Source organism: Tauraco erythrolophus, chromosome 4 (genome assembly GCF_009769465.1).
Source record: "Tauraco erythrolophus isolate bTauEry1 chromosome 4, bTauEry1.pri, whole genome shotgun sequence".
Taxonomy (NCBI): domain Eukaryota; kingdom Metazoa; phylum Chordata; class Aves; order Musophagiformes; family Musophagidae; genus Tauraco; species Tauraco erythrolophus.
In genome coordinates, this window is record NC_141468.1 from 21,883,656 (window position 1) to 21,905,938 (window position 22,283).

Sequence of the window (22,283 nt, forward strand, 5' to 3'; positions counted from 1 at the left end):
GACCACTATAAAAATTTGTGTTCAGTGGCAAATCTGCAAATGAATTGCATAACTTAACCTCTCCGAAAAGGTTTGCGGATTCATTTCAGTGCTACATGCTCATGCCAGAAAGAGGAAATTTTCTCATTGCCACAAACAAAGCTGCAGCATTTAACAAGTTTTCAATATAAATTAACCCAACACAACACAGAATACATATGTTACTTAATCGCTGTCTTAGTGCAAAAATATTGCTGGATCAAGTGTTGCTGCTTCCTCTTTACTTCTTACGAGAAAAAAATTTTGAGGTTTAACAGCACTGAGTGCATATGTTCAGGCAGTCTTGGAGTTCAGACTCAAGTACACTGCAGGGAACACATGTACTCTACCACAAACCTTTGCTTGGTAGACCTTTGATAAGGAATGTGGTTTGTAGACTTGATTAATTAGCATTTGCCTCTAACACTAAGCTAATGAAAAGAGCTCTATTACCCATAGGTCTGCAGAGAACTCACTGAAATTTTTCTACTGCTACCACTACAAATAAGGCTGGATTGTATCAGTAACAAAGAGCATTTTGAAGTTCTGAGCTGCCTGTTGTCAGACTTTTGCATTCAACTTAGCTGGGAGGTCAATAGAGTCACTCATGGAAGAGATTTGACCTGGTATACATTTGTGTTTAACTTGCTTCCATTTCTTTTCAGATCCTGTTTTCTCTTAAGGATATTAATTTAGGAGAGAATAGATAATTTATAATGAGAAGAATCACTTAATCCTATTCTAGGTTTCTACCTCGTTTTTATACAGGAGATTCTATTGCAGCCCTGTGTCTCTGCTATGTTGATCTGTGGTTATGCTTTATACTCTCCAGTTAAATAAGCTGAAGTTTTGAAATGAACAAAGGAAGCATACTTCTCCACACAGTTCATAAACCTATGGAACTCATTGCCATGAGATGCTGTGGATGTCAAAAGTATAAATGCTTACAAAGCATGGAAGAAAAGTGTGCTGAGGACTGTTATACAAAAGATGCAGCAACAACTTTCACTTCAGGAAATATCTGCACTACAGCTTCTCCAAAGTGAGGGCATTTATCAAGGGAAGTACCACTCTATGTGAAGCTTTTCCTTATCATCTTTTTCTAGAGACGGCTCCGATCAAAGACATGATTCTGGGCTGAAGGGTCATTTAGTCTATTCTAGACATAGCGATTTTTCTTGCTGTTCCTAAACTGCCTATGTGATCTAGCACTACAGCCCCATCTGAATGACTGCAGCTCAAAGGTAATTGCTCTTCCAGGGCTACTAAAGTAGCTACTGTATCCAAGAAGTCCTCCTCAGCAATCAGCAAAAAGAGACATCTGTCCAAGATGCCCTACACTTATCTTTGCTTATGCTTTAGACCTGCTATTAAATAAGCACCACATATGGCAGAAATGTAAAGCAAAAAAATCAAGATATTTTCCGATACACAGACAATAAAACTGTGATTGGGCTCTCTCCCAGTTCATTGCAAAGCTACTATGCTAAGATGTGTTACAGAGATGTGTAAGTTGTGCTCTTCACGTAAAACATGGTTTGGAAATTGTTTTAAGCAGAAACAGATTTGGACTTGTAGAGAGCTCCTGTGATTTCAGTGAGTCCCTGTGTGAATGCAAGCACCCTCTCCGAGAATGCCTGGGAGAGGCACCAAAAAAGCTTTTCTTACACAATCATCCATCTGAGAGTCAGCAGCAGTGTCTGTCCCTGTGTGCCAGCACAGAAAGGCACTTCCCTCTGCGTAAGTGAGGAGGGAGAAGATGCAGTTGCTGACTGACTGGCTTTTCCCAGGAAAACCAGCTACAAAATTAAAACACCACACTTCTCAGCGGCAAACCAGTCTTCCAGTCCAGAATTACCACAGTTTTCAACACGTGGTAGCATAATCAATGAAATAAATTTCTGCTCTTCCCAGTGTCAGTGACCTTTTTTTTCCTAAGTCTTCCTGATATGGTTATTAGAAATGAGAATTATCTGGCACTGATCCCTGTTCAAAACACTGAAAATTACTTCAGATCGCACAGCTTTTTTGTATTATTCATTTTTCATGCTAATTCTATGACATGTCTGTTCTCTTAATTAATATTTTCCACTTTCACGCTTTACTTGGTAATTTTAACATATTCCTCTCACACCCTGTCTCCTCTCAGGGCAATTTAGATTATAGGGACTTGACAGGAAAAAAAAAAAAAAAAACTATTCATAAATTCAGCAAGACTTGTAAGAAGGAAAATTTATTTTTTTATCAGGATAAAAGTAAACAGTGTTATGTTGGGTCCATCACTGTCAGTTAAACAGCTGTGAAAATTCTTATTTCTCACAGGTCTGACAGAAACCTGGGTATAAATGTTTTGATAGCTAAATGCTCAGTATGAAATCAAAGCCATGCAGCAACCTTCGTTTTAATGACCCTATATGTTTTATTACAATCTCATCTCCCTGATTTTCACTGAGACCCAAGATATTTACTTGGTCGGAATACTTACTTAAATATTAAATAGAAAATCTACCTAAAGCAGTATTAATAAAAGACATTTAAAGCTATTAACATTATAAACAGTTGCAATGAATCTTTGTAGCCAGGAAACTCAATCTGCTCAGAACACAGTTAATTATCTTTGCTTCATTAAAGTGCTATTTGTGGAAAAGCTCACCTAATTTAAAACAGTGCTGCTTCAGATATGGAACTGCTGCATTTCTCAGCTGCATCCTTAGCTGGACTTTGGGTTTTAATATGAAGTTTCTTATCAGCCCTCAAAGTGACAACATTATCTACGTACTATTTACATTTCTAAATGTTCCTCAAAAATAAGCAATTATTTAGTAGGGAATAAAATTGGTTGATTTCTTTCGTTCTGGCTGAGTGATTCCATGGCAGTTCATTTAAGAATAAACTACATTTAGTGAGATACTGGCCTTTACCAGTGGCCTTGTACCTTTAAAGCTATCTCTAAAGCGCAATCCTCCTGGTAGCCAAAGGAACAGGAACATAATTTAATTTTCTCTGTTCTAATCTTGAGGCTTTCTCATACTGCAAAATGGTAAATAAATGTCAACTCAAGCAGGAGCAGCAATTTATATTCTTGTACACTAGAAAGTCAGTTCCAAGCTCTTAGATTTATTTTGCTTTTACAACTCTTAGATCATACCAACTTATTGTTATTTTTAGGGTTGAAAAATAGTTTCCAAGGGTCTAAGTTTCTTTGTATCATATTAACTGTGCATCATTCACTCCTCAGATTTGTTCCTTTTTCTTTTTAAAGATTCCATATTAATTCTGAGCATTAAATACAGAAATAAGTTTCAGTTATGAACCATGAATTATTGACAACAAAACCGTATTCAAGCCTTGTTCAAAGTCCTTTTTTTTCCATGTGACACTAAAATCACTGCCATTAAAGTCAACTTAATTTTGAAAGTTTACAATAGATCAATATTTCCCTTTTAAACAGAGGGACAACTTTAAATGAGTTTCCAGAGCTCCTACTTGTACAAGAATATAACACACATTTGTTTCCACAGAGGTAACAACTTTTCTGCATCTAAAATGTAAAAGCACGTCTCTTGTGTGGTACCATTGTGAAGAGGATCTTGCCAGCCTTCGTAGTCTTAGTCCGCATGAAGCCCACTTACCCTTGCTGTAAATAAGTACAGAAAGCCTCCCTTTCACTGAACATGAGTTTGTATACAGCTACCATCAATTGAAATTAGAAACCAGTTTAGACTGGTTTCTTGGAAATCTGCCTTTTGCTGTGTAAGAAATTAATGGATTGTATGAAATGCTCTTTAATAAGATACAGTCTAGTATATTTAAATCAAATTTAAATAAAAAACAAACAAACAAACAAAAACCCGTTCTGTATGTCTTCATCAACATCTGTCGCACATCTGGGAATCCTTATTTCATTAAACTACCACCTTCTCTTTTGAAGCAGTGAACTCCAGAGGGTGATCTTTGAACCACAGGTGTGGGAAAATAACTGAAATTGGGGAAAATGGAGAAATACAGCTTTGCAAAGTTCAGCTCAAAGGCTGCAATATTAGGGCAGCTTTGAAGTGAGACACAGTTGCTGCTCCCAGGACAGCCACAGCCTGCTGGTCGGAGCAATGTCCTTGAAGTGGGGATTAGAGCGGTACGGAGGTACCATGGCTCATCCCTGTTATCAGGGGCAAAGAGCATCTGGTGGAGATAACCATCTAATTGACATCAAGGAAGATGGATTGCAACTGTTGCTTCAGCAATAATGGTAAAATCTTGTCCTTTAGTTGAACTTTGCTCATTATAATGTCATTATAATACCAAAACACACCTCCACCTCAAAAACTACCCGCCTCCGGGCTGCGACCACCCCTCACCGAGCAGGCGCCCTGAATTTCTTCTTGCCTATACGTTTAAATCGAAGCAAGAAAAATTTACACCAATCCTAATAAAAGTATGTATGACTAGAGTCACTCAAGCTCCACCTGAAAGTAAAGAAATAGTAAAAAATGGCGAAAGACAAAGGGGATGTTAAGGAGAAGACCCCCACTGAAACGTCTGGGATCAGTCGATGGGCTGAACCTCTCCTCTCCCCCCCACTAGGGATGCCTATTGGGTAAGAGCTCTGTGTTATGTGCATTTACTTACTAACATCTTGCTAGCTATTTATTATTATCACTGATCAGTTTTAGTTTTATATTATTCTAATCAAATCTGCTTTTGTAGTCAGTCACTATCATCGGTTGTCTTTGAATCTGTATTCTGTCACAAGTATATGTAATAAAACTTGTCATCCATAAACTAAGTTTCCGGAAACTTCAATAATTGTCACAGAGGATATAAGGGATTTGTGCCAGTGCCGCTGCCTGTGCTTCCTTGGGAAAGGAGCAGACTGGTCAAATTGATAAAGGCTCGAGGTAGCCCCCGTTAATAAGGGATTTGTTCTAGTGCCGCTGCCCATGAGGGTCCCTGCTTGGAAAAGGGACAGACTGGTCAAATTGAGAAAGGCTCAAGGTAGCCCCCGTTCTGTCCTCTATCAACACAATATTGTGTCTTAACGTGACAACAGGTGACCCACAGGGCCAGATGATGCAGTTTGTAGCTGTTTCATGCATTGTCTTAAACTGTGTTTCAATTAGAATTGTGAGGAGAATGCTTATATTGATGCATGGATGTTTTTGACCAACTTTGAACTTTGCTCAGCGTATTTGGATATCTCTGTAGAGGACATCTAAAAGGTACTAATGAATGCCTTCTTTACATTGTCACTGATATTTATCAAAGTCACTCACGCAGGTCAGTTTTCAAGGAAAAGAAAAAGTGTTTCAATTGACTGAAAGCTTCAGATTCTCTTCCAATAGTCAGCTGATAAAAATGAAATTTCATCTTTACAGTTAATAAGACAGATATCTGCAGTCACAGGAGATCACAGTACTATACTGTTAAGGTCCTGTGACCACCAAAACCCTCACTGTTCCAGTCCAGCTTCCCCTGGTGCATCCCCCTACCCTGCCCACAGTCCAAGACCCCATTCCAGCCCCTGATGGCCATGAATCCCTGCCCCAGAGATGTCATAGCAGGCCCAGTCCCCAGCTCCCCATAGCCCTGTCCTGCCTGTCCATGGGCCCACTCGCAGGTCCACATCCCAGCCCAGCTTTGGCCCATCCCTGATACCTGGGGATGCCCCAGTGCCCCCCAGCTGCCCTGCTTCTGACTGGAGGTGGGACAGCCTCTGAATGGTGACACCCTTGACCAGCTGGTCCCTATAGGCAAGCCCTGTGGCTCCTGGTTCCCACGTCCAGGGAGCCTCCAGCCCTCAGGGCACCCTGACAGTAAAACTAGATCACTAGAATAAAATCGAATGTTTTGCGTCCTTCTTTATTCTTTCTTCACCTTCTTTTTCCAAGCCTCCCTGTTTCCCGTAATACAATGAGCTATAACTGCTTGGTAGCCCTGGCCATCAACAGTGCATCACTCCCACCTCTGCTTTCAGTGCTGGCTCCCAGCTGAATATGATTTGAAGCTCAGTGTTCCGGTCCTGTTCGCGAAAGGTCAGCATGTGACTGGCCTGGGCAATCTAAAGGATGGTGTCGGTCTCCCCGATCACCACCTCCCATGACAACCGCATTCCTCTAGGGAACTGGAAATGTCAGACATCAAAGTAAGACCCATGAGCGTGGCAGACAGTTTTCTCAGCAGCTGGCTTGTGACTAAGAAATACACTGTGACAGAGATCAGAGTGACCACAAACAACACATAAAGCTCAGATGTTTGACCTCGCTTTCCCAACATCATGATAAAAGGAAAAACATCCACTGACAAGCGGATGAAGAGGAACGTTAGGACAGATCCTCGGCTGCTGTAAGGGTGTGTTGTTTGGATAAAGCCAAAGGAGATGAGGATGCTTAACTTATGGGTCCTCACATGTATATTACTGTTGCTAGAAAAAGTTTTGTTGGAAGATTTGTCTGGTAAAAAATGATGATTTGATGAAATGGAAGATTTTTAGCAGAGTATATTACCTACGTTTTTTAAAGGTATGAGAAATAACAGAAGTATCATGTTCTGCTAGTTTTAATATATTTTATTTTGACCTTATGAAACATTTTTAGTTCCATGAAATCAAAACATGTCAACTTTTATGTTAATTTGATGAACTGTAATAGTTAAACCATGTCAACGAGTGCATCATGTCAAGTCAAAGTAATATAATGAAAAAGAATATGACACTTTCTGTCATAACATAGTATTTCCTGGCATGTTTTGACATAGTCTAGTATTGACATCACATTCCTAAAACAAAATAAATTCGAAATAATATTTTAATTGTTCTATCACAATAGAAATATTTCAATTTCTAATTCAGTTACCAGTATAACTATTTCACCAATTGCTTACAAGTCACAATAAAAATTTCAGCATTTTCAGCAGAACGGAATTTTCAAATTTTCAAACTTTTCTCACACTTAATTTTTACAATGCTTAGGTGACCAAATACTTCAGTGGTAAGTATAACACAATAAAATAGAAAAATCCAATGGCATTGACTGTCTCCTTGTTTGTGTCATAAATAGGCTTAACTATTTAGAACGACTGCCAAGGTCCAACCCTTCAAAGATGTTCAGGTGCTAAAAAATATTTATAAAAGCAAACATACCATGGATGTATTCTACTCACACAGGAATTTAACAGTTTCCTCTCTGTAGTTTAAAGGCGTATGTCTCCCAATTTTCTCCCTTTACAACATGCAGATGAAAACCAGTGTTATCACCCTAAGTGTTTTTAGATATTCATCATTAAATCTGTATTTATTATGCACAGAATCCATTAAGGAGGATTTGTCTCTGTGGTAAAGGCCTAGGTTTTGTAGGGGTTGCAGTAACATCTGTGCAGTCATCCTGATACTCCCTTTACAACGTGACACAGGCCTGCATGGTAGCATTCTGTTAAGCACTAGGCATTTCAAACAAGGCTTGCAATAGTAGGCAAGTGATGTGTATAAAAGCTTTGTCTGATCCACTGCCACTTACAGCAGTGACGTTATTCTTAATGCTTACCATGAACTAGGGAACACCAGAGAGTGACATTCTCAGATTCTGCTTAATGAAAAGGCTCTGTTGAAGCTAATAGCTCAAAGCACATGATAAGCTAGATTTCCGATTGAAGTCAACGTAAGAATTCAGGGGAGACATCAATGGAAGGAGCTTATGTAGGATGGAGGAAGCAATTTACCTCTTCTCTGAGGCTTTTTATAACCAGTTTCACTCAGAGGCAAAACTGATAACAGTTATGCTCTGCATAGTGTAATACTCCAAATGTGTTACATATAAACCCATGTCTTACAAGCCCCAGTATCCTCAGAGAAAGAAGAGAACGTTCACAGCTTTAGTGCTATATGACCTTATATAGACTTAAGCAATATCTCAGGGTTTACTTGTTGAAGAAACAGAGCTTCTTACATATCTTGGTTGAGGAGCAGATTAAAAAACCTCTATTCAGATAGAGAAATGTCTTGTTGGACCAGCGTATTAGAATCAGAGAAATACAGGATAGGGAGAAACCTCCTGATTCAGTGGATAGTAACCTGCTCTCACATCATCCAATTCTTTTCCTAAATGTAATCCTTAATAGCAAAGATATAATGACCAGCTGAAGCAGTTGTACAGTAAGAAAAGAATGGAAATTTTAAGAGCATAATTTGAAAATTTAATAAGGTCCTACAATCTGTTGTAATATTAGTATCTTGACATTGGTAAGAAAATTAAGGTCTTGATAGCATCTTTTTAAGAAACAATGAAAAGCTTTAAAGACAACATCTTGGATCTCGCCCAGGATGAGCCGTTATCCGTTCCTTTGAAGAAAACTTTCGATTTGGTGTTACTTGAAGCTGCTAAAAATTACAAACAAACATTTTTCTTTACATGTTTTGCTGATGATGAGAAACAGTCAAAAGTTTAGTAATACATAAAAATATTTTTTCTTGTAGAAATTACTTCCACAGGAAGAGCAGACAGGGCATAATCTAATCATGTGAAAAACCTTGTTCACGTACCTGTTTGCATCTTGAAACTCTATGAGAGCAATCAAAGAAATACTCTTCCTGTAGATAGAGGAAAACTTTCTCGTTGACTTTACTGGAAGCATGTCAAAAATAGGCGATATCTCCAAGAGTTCTTTAGTGATAAAGACGGTTCCTTTCCTATGGCTGCATCACACATGATAAGAATAATCTTTACATTAAGCTATACACTTGAGGTTTTGCACTATTTGAGGCTTTTGGGTGAGGATTTGAGAGGGTAAGGAAGAGACAAGAAGTAGCTGCTCTGTAACCTAAAAGCATACTTTCCCCTTTCCCAGAGCCCAGAAGATCAGAGAGCAATGTTCAGTGCTTTAGGCTGCATGGGACTTGTTCAGGCTCCATAGCTTCTTCTCTTTACCAAGAGCTACTTTTTGAAATACCTGGAAAAGATTCATTGTAACTTGTTTATTACAAAACTATAGCTTCATATGAAATCAATATTTATAAATCTTAAAAGAAAGGTAAGAAAGAAGTATTATGCTCTTATGTGGACAGAAAATTGACTTCAATAGCCAGAACTTTTCTGCAGGAGTGCAAGGACTAGTGTTAAGTTATAAAATCTCCTGCTATTCCATCTCTCATTGTGGGGTTTTGTGTTTTGATTTTTTTTTTTGTAGTTTTGTTTAGCTGACAAAGCTGGCAAAAGTGGGAAGACGATATGGACTTCAGTACAAGCAGCGAACAGACATCTCACAGCTTCACTCATCACTTATTGCCAACTGCCTTACACATCTGTAAGTTTAACCACTTAACTGATAAAACAATTTGCAGATTTTCCTAGACAGGATGCAGTCCTTTTCTCTGAGTTTTTACTCCACAGTTATTCTGTTCAATGGGTTTCCTACCAATATTAAGTTATGTTTCAACAAGCAATATCCATTAATACATTTATGAAGAGAGACCATGACTAGGATCACTCAGCATTTTTTTTGTCAGCACAATTTATCTTCTAGTTATCAAAACTGCAACAAAAATATGTGTCTTACCACTCTATTCACTGATTTCTCCTGGAAAAGATCTGTTTTACAAAGTGCCCATCGGCCTGGACTCAGTAATCTGGAAGATCACTAATGCTCTGGGCATGAAATTTGTGATCAGTAATCTTTCTAATGAGGAACAAAGGACAAAAATTAAAGTCCATTGCTGCAGAAGACAATTCTCTCAGAGTCTCTCAGGCAAAGCTAAGAGTAGGCTCAAAGGCCCATGCAAGCACCAACATTCTCTGACACAAGTATATCCTGAGAACTTCTGTGATTTTGCTTCTTTTAATAAAAACCACTCAATGTCGCATACAATGGAGAAATAAAGAGGAAAAGACTAAATCTTACACGATGGGAACTAGTAATGTTATTTAATTTACTCGTTTAAGATACTCACAGACACCACCAAGACATCAACAGCATAATACCCAAGACAGACCAGGAAAGTCCTTTCCACTTGAGTAACTTTCACAGCTACCTCCTTTTAGTATGCAAGAAGTGTTTCTGCCAGAATTCTGTGCTTGCTAAGTAATGTTACTATCTCAGGCATACTTAAGACTCCTGCCCTGAAAAGTTTACAGTATAATTAGTAACAAGGAAATATATATATATGATCACAGAATTATTACTAATGCATTATACTTGAGAAGGGGAAGAGAGTCACAAGGGGACGCAGCAGTTTTAGTGGAATTAGAGAATTTAAGTCTGAAAATAAAAAACAATTAAAAATCTGCAGGATGCAGATTTTAGATAATTTAGTATTTATTTAAGTGTACTAAGTATTCAGAAGTAGATTGGTAGCTCTGCAGCAACTCAGCACCTATTTCAAGCCCTAGTCCATACTAGGGTTTTTAAGGTTTACTTTCTCACTGTACACTCTGAAATAACTGATCCAGCAGATGTGCTTTAAAGATGCCTATTTCTTGCACACAAGACCAAATACTTAAAAAAAAAAAAATCCACAACAGCAATTTTTGTTCAAAAAGCTGTGTTGGTGTCATCATCTCATGAAGGTGAAACTGTTTGGTTTTGTTCTCAGATTGTCCTTTTAAGATCATGGTCAAAAAGATCCTTTTGGGGAAGCAGATGCTTCACAAGCAGAAGGTTCCAGACCACGAGGTATAGCAGGCAGGCAGCTGAAGCAGTAGAAGTCACAGCAAGTAGAAGCCTGAAACGTAAGAAAATCTGAGAAGATTGCAATGAAGAGCAAACGCAGTGGCCTCAGAGGCAATGGAAAGACTCTCTCACAGGTCAATCAGGAACTATGAAAATTAACTGAAATTAAAAAAAGAACAAAAAACAAAAACCAAAAACCTCCCAAAAAACCAACTACATTGTTACTTCTGTTCTTAAAGAAAAATACAGATAAATCTTCAGGAAAAAAAATAACCTGGAGGCATTTCTTACAATCAAATCCTGAGCTAGATGCTGACAGAAGTCTAATCTTCATATTCAGCATTCAGATATACATTGGGACTATTAGATATTTGGATACTCCCAGGTGTAAACCACAACTGTTCCACAGCTAGGGTAGTAAAACGGGCTGCCCAGAGAGCTTGTGGCATCTCCATCCTTGGAGCCTTGGCAACCTGCTTTCAGCTGTCCTGCTCGAGCAGGAAGGTTGGACATGATGACCTCCAGAGGTCCCTGCCAACATCAGCCATTCTGTGATCCTGTGATCCCAGATAGCACCTGTTGTTACAGCACAGCGAGGGCCAGGACCGCGAGCTGGGAGACAAGAGTCTCAGCTGAAAGTGGCTCACCTGGGCTGGGGGTCAGCCCCAGTCATGGCCACCTCATGGCATCCAGGAGTCTCTCCCAGGGTCACAGTGGGGAAGGGGCTGCCCTGAGCAGCACCAGCTCTGAGCTGGCTCCGAGCCCCGGCAGCCAAAAACCCCTTCATCCGTGAGGTGTGAGGTGAGGGAGGTCTCCTAGTGCACTGTGAGTTGGTATTATAAAAAACAATCAAGCTATACTTTCATTTTCCCAGCAGCTAAGTGCCACTAACGCTGGTATTATGCTCCTGAACGTCCGTCTCTGCAGTGTCTGAGAAACTGCAGATCTCAGCCAAGAACAGTAATGGGAATTCACAGTAATACAACTGTGCTGTGGAAATGAGAAAAAGAGATGGGCTGAAAGAGAGTGAGAGGCAGTTCAAGGGTATTATTATACTCAACTAGGCAGGTCAGGCTGAGACAGAGGAGTCCCTTAAGTGAAGAAACAAAACCTAACGTGTTCCTTTTCAGTGATAAAGGGCATTTGAATGAACTGCTTGGGGACACTGAGTGGGCCTGCCTATATACACTCTGGGAAAGGGTAACTGCAGTGAAATGAATTCAAATCACTGTGCTTTATGCTCAAAGGTCATATAAGTCAATGCCACAACTTGGAACGGAGCTGTGGTTTCTGACCAGAGAAATAATTTCAACACGGAGCTTGCTAAGCTTCAAAGAGCCCCTACATAATGTCAAATTGATATGTATAATGTCAAATTGATATGTATAATGTCAAATGGTAGCAGCGCGCTAGACTTACCTATTCCAGGCCTACATTTTTTACTTTTTCCTTTGGAGAAAGCTGGCTCCAAAAGTAAAAGACCAGCAGCTACTATCAGCTTTATATACATTTGGAAGAGGTTGCATAGCAACAACTTCAGAGCTATCTTCCTTCTTGGAAATTTATTACTGTCAGGGTGACTGGTGAGATTAATTACTTGTTTTGCTACCTTTTGTCTCTCATGTACTTTGGAATTCATATCTGGAAGAGATGGGAATTTTCCAAAAATATCTTCCATTGCTCTAAAAAAAATAGACTGTTATCACACTAGCTACAAAGTAAAACGTGTATTAGATGCAGATGCTACAGCCGTTACTCTCCATTAGTGATTATAACAGTCAATTGGAACATACAAAGCATAGCTCAAGTCCCTGCCATAAGCCTGAGCATGACTTTTCAAAATCAGAAGTAATAAATTCAATGGACTATTGAACAAGGAAAAGTAGGGATACAATTTTGCACAAATGATGCGTACGCTACTCATTACTGATCACACTATTACACCATTGTATTTCTGAGTAATATGGAACAGATGTCTCTTACTAAGATTTTCAGCTGAGAAAGCAAGCTATCAAAACTGGGAAACAGATTATATGAATAACTTTCGTTTCAACAAGTTTACAGTTTTTGTAGAAAAATAACATAGCTCACTGAAAATTCTTGTCTACTTATTACTGAAGATTCATTCCCAGGCTATAACTGATATTAAACTTATGTAAATGGAGTTCATATGTGCCTAGCATGGAAAATAGCGAGCTTGTTTCTTAATTTCTGGACTGGAACACCAAACAAGTGAATTTACCTTTCTATTGCATTCCATTGATTCTCTTGCAACCATCATCAGGGGAGGATCAACACTGGAGTTTAGGGACTTTAGATGTCTGTTCACATATTGTTCACGTGTAGGCATCAGTTGAAAATATCTTGTTTACTAGCTATACATTAGTAACTCAGAGATTTTGAGTGACCTAAAGCAAAGAACATTCTTGGGTATCCTTAGCAAGACTCGACTTCATCATTCTCAGGCACTAACCTTTGGAAGGGTTTTGTTGCACAATGCAGAAATTTCTGTGTTAGGCTAAAACTAACATGGTAAGTTTCTCTATGAGCTATTCTTCATGCCACAGGAAATCCTATGCACTGTGGACAGTGATCAATGAAGCAAAATAAAATAAAGTTTTAAATCATGTTTATTAAAACATAGCATTTCAACTCAATCAAAGTAATTTTTTCTTAGAACCATAACTTGTTGTTGTTTAAAAAAGAGAGCTTTGTATGCATAAGTTTGGGACTGTCCTCCAAAACTAAAACATTCCTGGTGTAAAGAATCCAGATACCGTCAGTCTCCTGATACTTTATTTTGTAAGTTTTCTGCTGTGGGCTGCTAAAGTATGAAAGACAAACCAACTTCTGTGATTTACTTGTAATAATTCCTCCTACTTTTATAAGATCATCAACATCATCTATCCATGTCCGAGCTGGTCAGCCACTTGATCCTTTGCCCAGTCAAAAGTATATCACTTGTCTGAATCTTCCTGCTTTTGCCATTTTTCAAACCAAGCTCCAACATACAGGTTTGCCTTAACAAGCTTTTCAATGTCATTTCTTAGCCAAGTGTTATCTTACTGCTGACTCCATTCAATACATCTTCTAGGATATTATTCTCATCTTTCTTTGTTTGTTAGTTAGTTTGATTGTTTGGTTTTTTTTTTTTTCACTTTCCTCCTACTATCTACCAGTTGTGAAAACCCTGGAAGGAAAGAAGGGAATCAAGCTGCTACATGAGTTTTGTACTCAATGTCTCATATTGTCTGGCTTTGACTTTTTTACATAAACATCCACATATGTGACAGACAGAAACATACTCTTAATACTAACACCAAAAGCAAAGTCTTTTATTGTTTACATCATCATGATGTTAAGTTCTTCAACAGAGTGCACTCCTCTTATGGAGAGTATTAATGTTTCTAAGCTAACCCTGTGTACAAATAAAGGGAGTATTACCTCATTGATTGCTGTAATTAAATGATTTACCTCAACCACTTGAAACTAAGTGCTCAAGTACAAGTTCTGAGTGCTTTTTCCCAAGAAAGATGAGAAACCAAGTTCCTCCTGAAGTTGCTTCACAGTTCCTTTTTAAATTGTTTTCAGCTAAATACCACTGTGCTCTAAATACAGCTGTACTGTACATCTCTAAGTGCACAGAAGGTAGATCAAAAACACAAACTCAATAGATAATTTCTAACATAATTTTCAAGAAGAGGAAAAGTCTAAGTAATTCAAAAGGAACTACTCAAAAAGGACAACATATCTCTGGAAAGAGTAGTCTATGTAAAGTGAGCAAAGATGTAATAAAGTTACATTCAGTTGCAAAAGATAACATAATGAACTGCTTAGCCCCAAATCTCTTTGAAATTGTGTTAAAAGAATGCTGACAACTTCTAAAACTTAAGTTAGATTTACCAATTCTAAATCAGTTTGTGTACAACACATTTTGTTACCCCTTACATCTGTACAGCTGTTTCTTCTGTTCTTACAGATCTGCAAGGTTTTATAAGTTAAAGAAATTGTATTTCCTCTCCACAATAGCACTGGAGAACTGAGATTGGCAATGCCAAATTTAAATGCAATGACTTACATTTATAAATTTCAGAATATGACAAATGTGTCTGATGCATGTCAGTGCTCAGAGTTTGGTGTTTTTCCTCAGACTAGACTTTCAGAATGAGGTTAGTTCTATTACCTGCATATTCCAATAAAAAGCCTTACAAACACTCCATACTGTCACAACAAGCCAGAACACTATCGTAAAAAAAAAAAAAAAAAAAGTCTTGTACAACAAAAATGGCTATCTGGACTAACTGTAAAAGGATTCATAAACTTTCAGCCTTTTAAATCTTATAAGTTTAATATGGGAAAAAACCTCTTTGCAGGATGAGAGTCTAAAATCCTCTTCAGACAAGAATTTAGAGCATTCACATCGCATTGTTCTTTTGTATTTGGAGTAACCTGTGAAATGCTGAGGATGCAGGAAAATATGTTAACTGAAAGAAACTCTGAGATAAGGAATAAGACACTGTGTGACGTGAATAATGGCATATTACTTCATGCCTGGCATGTTGTTAAAGACAAGTGCCAGTGGTGCAATGGGGCATGAAATAATACTTCATAATTCACACGCAGGAGTGTCTTCCTGCAATTATGATTTTGTGTTTCAAAGTGTGATTTTTTTAAAAAGATGTGTATGTTAAGAAGTAGTGTTCATAAATTAAAACCATGGTTTTTTATGATCATTAGATCATTCAATTTCTACTGTCTATTTTTAATGACAATTAAGCATGTCTGATTAAAATAATGCATAGACAGTTATGACTTTTAAAACTCCTTAAAGAGCATTTCAATGGTCATTTTTTCCCTTTCTTAATGTGTTCCTTTTTAACATATTAATAGGGTTTTTTAAAATTGATTCCTAGTTATTTTATTTATCATCAGTTTAAGGCATTATGTACAATATTAGGGTCAGTCTTGAGGTGCTCAACTAGCCTGAGCCACTGAAGCCAGCCTTCTTTATTGACTTTTCCATCCTTATCTTCACCAAATTGACCCATATCGTGCTTGTTATTTCTTGAGCCTGACTGTGAGCTCCGTCTCAAGCTTCCTTGCAGTTTCACAGGTATTAACCTACAAAATACTTGTCTGTGTGTCCTTTCAAATTTGTTTCTGCTCATCGGCAGCAGAAAGAAAAAGCGAAGCACAAAGGGGTGTAACTCAAAACAGACAAACCTATGCTAATCAACTTCTTGTGCTTGAAAACTACTCTGTGTAATCTCCAGCCACTTTGGAGTGGGAAGGTTGGGCAGTAAGCAGTGAGAAGGCAGGCTTATATGCCAGAGTTCAGCAAAGCCTTCAGGCTATGAGAAAACCGTCATGGGAGAGTATGGTCAAAGATTTAAAAGCCACACTTGAAGACAAGCCTTGTACCAAACACGGCCTGTATAATGTCTTGTGGAGTGCCTGCACGGCTCACCCTTGGCAGATGGCCTGTGTAACATTTGTTAAGAATATGGGTGCAAACACTGCGTGTGTATCAAATACAGCAAACTACCTGGGAGGGCATCTGCCCTGAACAGGTCGTGTGGAGGAGGAAGATGACAATCAACTGGATTAAGCAGTTACCAGGGGATTACCAATGGACTTCAGGGAGAGGGAAGAAAAAAAGTGGGAGTCAGCTTGAAATGCAGTATAAAAGATCTGTCACAGGGGAAAAGACCCTGGGGAGGAAACGGGGTGGGCTGCCAGCAGCCGCCCGGCGGCACTGCTGTCCCTGCATGGGCTGGGCAGCGCTACCTGCCCCGTGTTTTTTTTTGTTTGTTGATCCTGAATGTATAGTTCTGAGTGTCCCATAATTTTGCCATTAATAAATAAAACGGTTTTATTCCTCATTTGATATGACTGTACGAACTGAGCAGTTTTACCACGCAACATGATATATAGGATGCATCCATGTATATAACTAAACTGAACATGCATGGCTTCTGTCAGACTACCCTGGCAGCTCCGTGATCCACGTCAGCTAACATGCAAACTTGACCGAGGCTGCTAAGCACTGGATCTCAGCCAGTGAGGATTAAAGAAAAAGGAAATCATACATGCTAGAGGGATAGCTGGGAGGAAAGGGGCATTGGGAGCGAATAAGAAGATTGAAGGAAAGTAAGTGTATACGTGCCTAGGAAGGATTACAGGGTGGAGGAAAAAAGAAATCAGATGAATGAAATGTTGTAACAGGAACAGAAAACAACAGTGCTATAATAAAAAAAAAAAAAAAAATTAAAGAGGGAAAAAAAGGGAGTGCTAATAAGCTGTCACTCTTAATGGCTCACCAATTCCTTGAACAAGACATTTGTAGAATAGTTATGGATCTGAGGAAACCAATATATTCAGTCTTTACTAAGACTATGCAGATTTGGCCCAAACATCCTGTTTCCAGGGAAAGCTCCACATCCGTTTCTCTTCTGCTCTATGAAGCAATCCAGAAAAGAGTATCAGTCCTTATCTTTAGAGAAACTCCAAGCCTATCGGTCCAGAGTATCACTATGATATTTGGTGAAATAAACTGGTATCAGTTTCCTTGATCGCCATTGTCAATGGGGTGTGAAAATACACAAATCCTTGATGCTTTTCACTGATAATGAAGCACTGCTAACAAGACCATAGTTTTCTTATTCGTGTCAACCCATAGATAAAACACAGCAGAGTAATTATAAATAGTTAATTCTTGATAGTTTTAACTATGTAAAATTATACTAAGACAGAACTTGCATTCCAAATTTATGCCAGTCGAGAACTTGCTTGACTTCACAAGGTTGTGTATCTTGCTAGATTAAGCCCAGTTTTGTACATAAAAGGGGATTTCCTTTGGGATACTTAATTAGGTTGAATACGACTTGAATTACAAGAAAAATTCAAACAGAATTAATTCATTCAGTTCTGTTTCTAGTGTTTTCAGGATTCCATCCTGATCCATGAGGTCTACACTGACATACTCTAGGGTCTGCGACTTGTGAGTACAGCTTCACTAAATCATAGGTAGATTTATATGTTTGAATTCACATAATACATGTCTTGCTAGAAAAAGTTCTTTCAGAAACTGTCTTTGTAAACCTTGGAAGGACTCATGAGGACCATTCAGCTGCTTCATGACAACAGCTTCTTAGAATATTTCTCTACAGCTGGAAATTTATGCACAAGCTTGAGTCAAAATGATAAGAGAGACCCCTGGGATATTCCTTGGAATAGATTTTAATAGCACAGTTACATCTAGCTTTGCATTTAGAACAACATAATATCAGAATGATTACTAAACAAGGCATTTTTCATGCATGCAACATAACAAATTCCTTTTAGATTGCATCATGAAAGATAAATTTATTGATCTAAAACCTTTGGTAAATGTTACAGTCCTGCATAAATTACATTTTCTTGTATTATTCCTATTACAGAGGGAAGATGAAGAACTGCTTTGAATAAAAGTGATAGAGTATAAATGAAGAAAAGTTACACTTAGGCTAAAGCTATTTTGATTACTCAGAAATAAGATGTGAAATATTTCACTTAATGCACAATAGATATGACAAGCCTGTGATGCTTCTCCCTTCTGAGCAGACAGGGTGAATTTTTATTAGTCAGGGGATTTTATCCATTCACCTTATTTCAAATGCACAGGTCTGGAAAATAAGAGTATCTACAAGTCTTCTGAGGAAAATTCCTGGAGCTTTCATCTGCCTCCTCATTCTTTAATCCTCATGCAGCTTAAATGAGAGGAGGGATGCTCTTATTTAAAAATATTTTAATTATATTTCAGGCTGTTGACTCTCTTTGGTCATATTCGATTTGTCGAAGGAATTGATGGCCATTACTGAAAGGGTTAGATACAATAATAGCTGTTATTTATTTGAATTGTGAAGCTGCAGTTAGTGCCTCATTTCTGCACTAGTGAGAGTTTTTTCTAAAGTGCACATGTACACATACACACACACACATATATATACACATGAAACACTTTAGCTCTCCTCAAACACTTACTACGATTTTCAGCCATACAAATATATATTTGTTCCTAAAGGAAAATAAATCTCTTTACTTAGAAGGTGTTTTAAATAAAAATGCACTTACATACTTGACATGCCCAATAATACTTCATTTTGTGGAAATTACCATTTACATAAGATCCTATGAATAAAACTGCTGCTGTCATGATATTTTCTGTGGTACTATCTCAGGTGAATATGTACAGTAAGAAAGTGGCCCTTGTTTTCTTTTCCAATCTTCAGTTTCTTCAGTGAGTTATTATTTTCCAACCCAAAACTTATGACAAGAAAAATAAACCTGTTACAATCATTCAGGTAGTTTTCTTTGCAGTTCGATCCAATGTTTGAAGCAATTATAGAATCACAGAATCATAGAATGGTTAGGGTTGGAAGGGACCTCAAAAATCATCTAGTTCCAAACCCCCTACCATGGGCAGGGACACCCTCCACTACACCAGGTTGCCCAAAGCCTCATCCTGAGGCTTGAGCACTTTCAGGCATGGGGCATCTACAGCTTATCTGGGCAACCTGTTCCAGTGCCTCATCACCCTCAGAGTAAAAAATTTCTTTCTTATATCCAAAACAAAGCATGAATCTTGGTAAACACAATGTGTAGTGTATAGTTAGCTAACAGATAAATGCTTTGCTGTACATCAAAGCAGTATTCATTTTCAGACAAAAAGTAGGATGGTCTCACAGATGCACAAGTATTTTAATTCCACTTGATCAATTTGTCCACAGTCTTATTCACTGTTAACTCACCATATATAATACAACATTTTTAACAGTTAGATTTTGAGTCCTGGTAGTTGTCAAAGTAAATTAACTTCCCTGTCAATGTTTCATAATGAAGGGTGTGACTAGACTTTGCATAAACTTATCAAGACTGCATTAAATATTAATCTCTGAGTGTGCTGGAGCAGATCATGTGGTCGTTTAGTCAATTATTAGATTAGCTCTTTATTTTAGGATTAATTTTTTGGAGCACTTGAACACAAACTTTACTGTAACTAAGCCATTTGTAACTTCATTTTTAAATGGAAGACCAGGCAGCAACATTTGATCGTTAGAATCCTAAACTCTACAACTGTCCTTTCTGTAACATTTTCACATTTGTGTATTTTGTATGCCATCTCAAAAACATACAACACTATGAATCAAAAGTGCAACAAAATACTTTGGGATGTGATTGAAGGATCCCATGCTTAAGAATCAGGACTAGATTAGTGGTAAGACCTTGATAAGGACACACCATCTGATGAAGAAAAAAACAGAAATCTTTTTCCAGAAGTTTACTGGCACAGTGATCATGAAGTATACATTAAAATTTATCTTCAAATAAACTGTCACAGGACTGACCCTGGGCCTGTTGAGTCACATTTGAACAAGTTCTTATCTTCAAGTACACGCCTCCTTGGGGGCTGCTTCTCCCTCTCCCCAAAGCCAGGACATTTTTGACAAAAATCATCCAAGCGGCAGGAGCCTCCACCCAAACCTGAATCTGGAAATCTATCTCCCTATTCCTTTCCCTTCTCCCCATCCCTTTCCCTGCATTTTAAAGAGCACAAACTGCTGATTCCCTGACCTTGGCTGAGCCACCGCATTGTACAACTGAACTGAGTGACACTGGAAGGTCAGCACACTCTTGACCTGGTTAGAATAGAGTACTGAAACAAATATGAAGCGTTCCTGTAATAAATAGCTGGACAAATTTGCAATGTTGTCTACGTTAGACTGGCTTTCCAAATTTTTTATGTGATCATACCACGTGGTTGCATATCCATGTGCTGTAGCTATTACTTTCTTAATAACTTCCAAATTTATTGCTCAAATCTAACCAATGGGATAGAGGTTTCAAGGCTTATCATCCCTTACAAATTAATAACAGAAAAGACATTTACTGCTGTCCCTAATGAAGAAAAATGCTAACAATCTCACTCAGGCCTGTGAGACTCCACAAAGAGAGTTTTCAGCGGTCCTGTTCTTCTCAGTATGCCTGTACTTTTCTCAGTTCTTCTCACAGAGTTATTTTTGTTTAGCACTCAGGGAAGAAGAAATAAAAAAGCCAGCTCAAGGCTTAAAACATTTCTTATATGGTATTGTAGCTGTAGATTTAAAGCATCTAATTGGACATCTTCTAAAAGAATGCATTAACCAGCACTTCAGGAACCAAGAGCTTACCATCTTTTATACCTTCCTGACGTGGCCTTAAAGAAAGAATGGGAATCAATGGACGCAAGGAACTAATGGACCTGCCAGTTCTCTGAACACCTCTAAGAACCATGATCCAGACAAGTGATCAAAGATAAAGAAAGGAGTGAAAAACAAAGGCACCAGAGAGAGGAGACTGAAATCTCTCCTGAGGTATTTCAATTTTTTTTCCTTTCTCTTTTCTACTGTGTTGTTTGTCTGCCTTTGTCTCTTGACTATTCATTGTAATTCAAACCATTTACCACAATTAACAGAGGTTGCTATAATTAAATTGCGAAAGGATCACATATTTTTGTTTCTCAAGCTCTTGCACTCAATAAGGGAACCACATTTTTACGTTGAAGTGCATTGTGATGAAAGTATTTGTTGCGCTTTAACCCGGTGGGCACCTAAGTCCCCCACAGCCGCTCACTCACTTCCACCCGGTGGGATGGGGGAAAGAATCAGAAGGGTAAAATAAGAAATCTCATCAGTCGAGATAAAGACAGTTTAATAGATAAAATAATGCTTTGTGTGCAAGCAAAGTAAAATAAGGAATTCATTCACTACTTCCCACTGATAGGCAGATGTTTAGCCATCTCCAGGAAAAGAGAGCTTCATCACACATTAACAGTTACTTGAAAAGACAAATGTCATAACTCTGAGCATCCTCCCTTCTTCTTCTTCACTAGCTTTTATTGCTGACCACAATGTCATACAGTATGGAATATCCCTTTGGTCAGTTGGGCTCAGCTGTCCTCGCTGTGGCCCCTCCCAGCTTCTTGTGCACCCCCAGCCTACTTGCTTGTGTGAGAAACAGAAAAGGTCTTAAAACTGTGTAAGCATGGTTCAGTGATAGCTAAAACATTAGTGTCTTATCAATAATGTTTTGGTCACAAATCCAAAACATAGCACCATACAAGCTTCTATGAAGAAACCCTTTAAACTTCTGTTAAGACAAAACAAAGTATAGGCTTTCTGGCATTTAGGCTCTAATGTCAGGCATCATTTTGTCTACAGAGACAGAAGAGTGTACTTGTGTTCTCGTTCTCTGTTCACAGTAGTTCGATGGAAGATCAAAACAATGGTTGCCTTATCATTTGCAATGAAGCTGCGAGAAGGAAGCTTTTTGCAGAAAATCTGCAGCTTATACGTTTCAGTAGATAGAAGAAACTTTTACTCTAGCAACGCAGCTTTCCTCACTGCCACGTCTTTGTTACTTGTCCTAGCAAATGCTTTAGTGATAGACTTGCACAGTCTTCTCAGAAAGTCATTCCTTAAAGTACAATGTATTTCAGGCAAAAGAAAAAAAAAGACATTTTCTACACTCCAGGAAGCTGCTGATAAAATAATGGAACTCAAATCATAGACGACTTCTATCTCAGGAAAAACAAA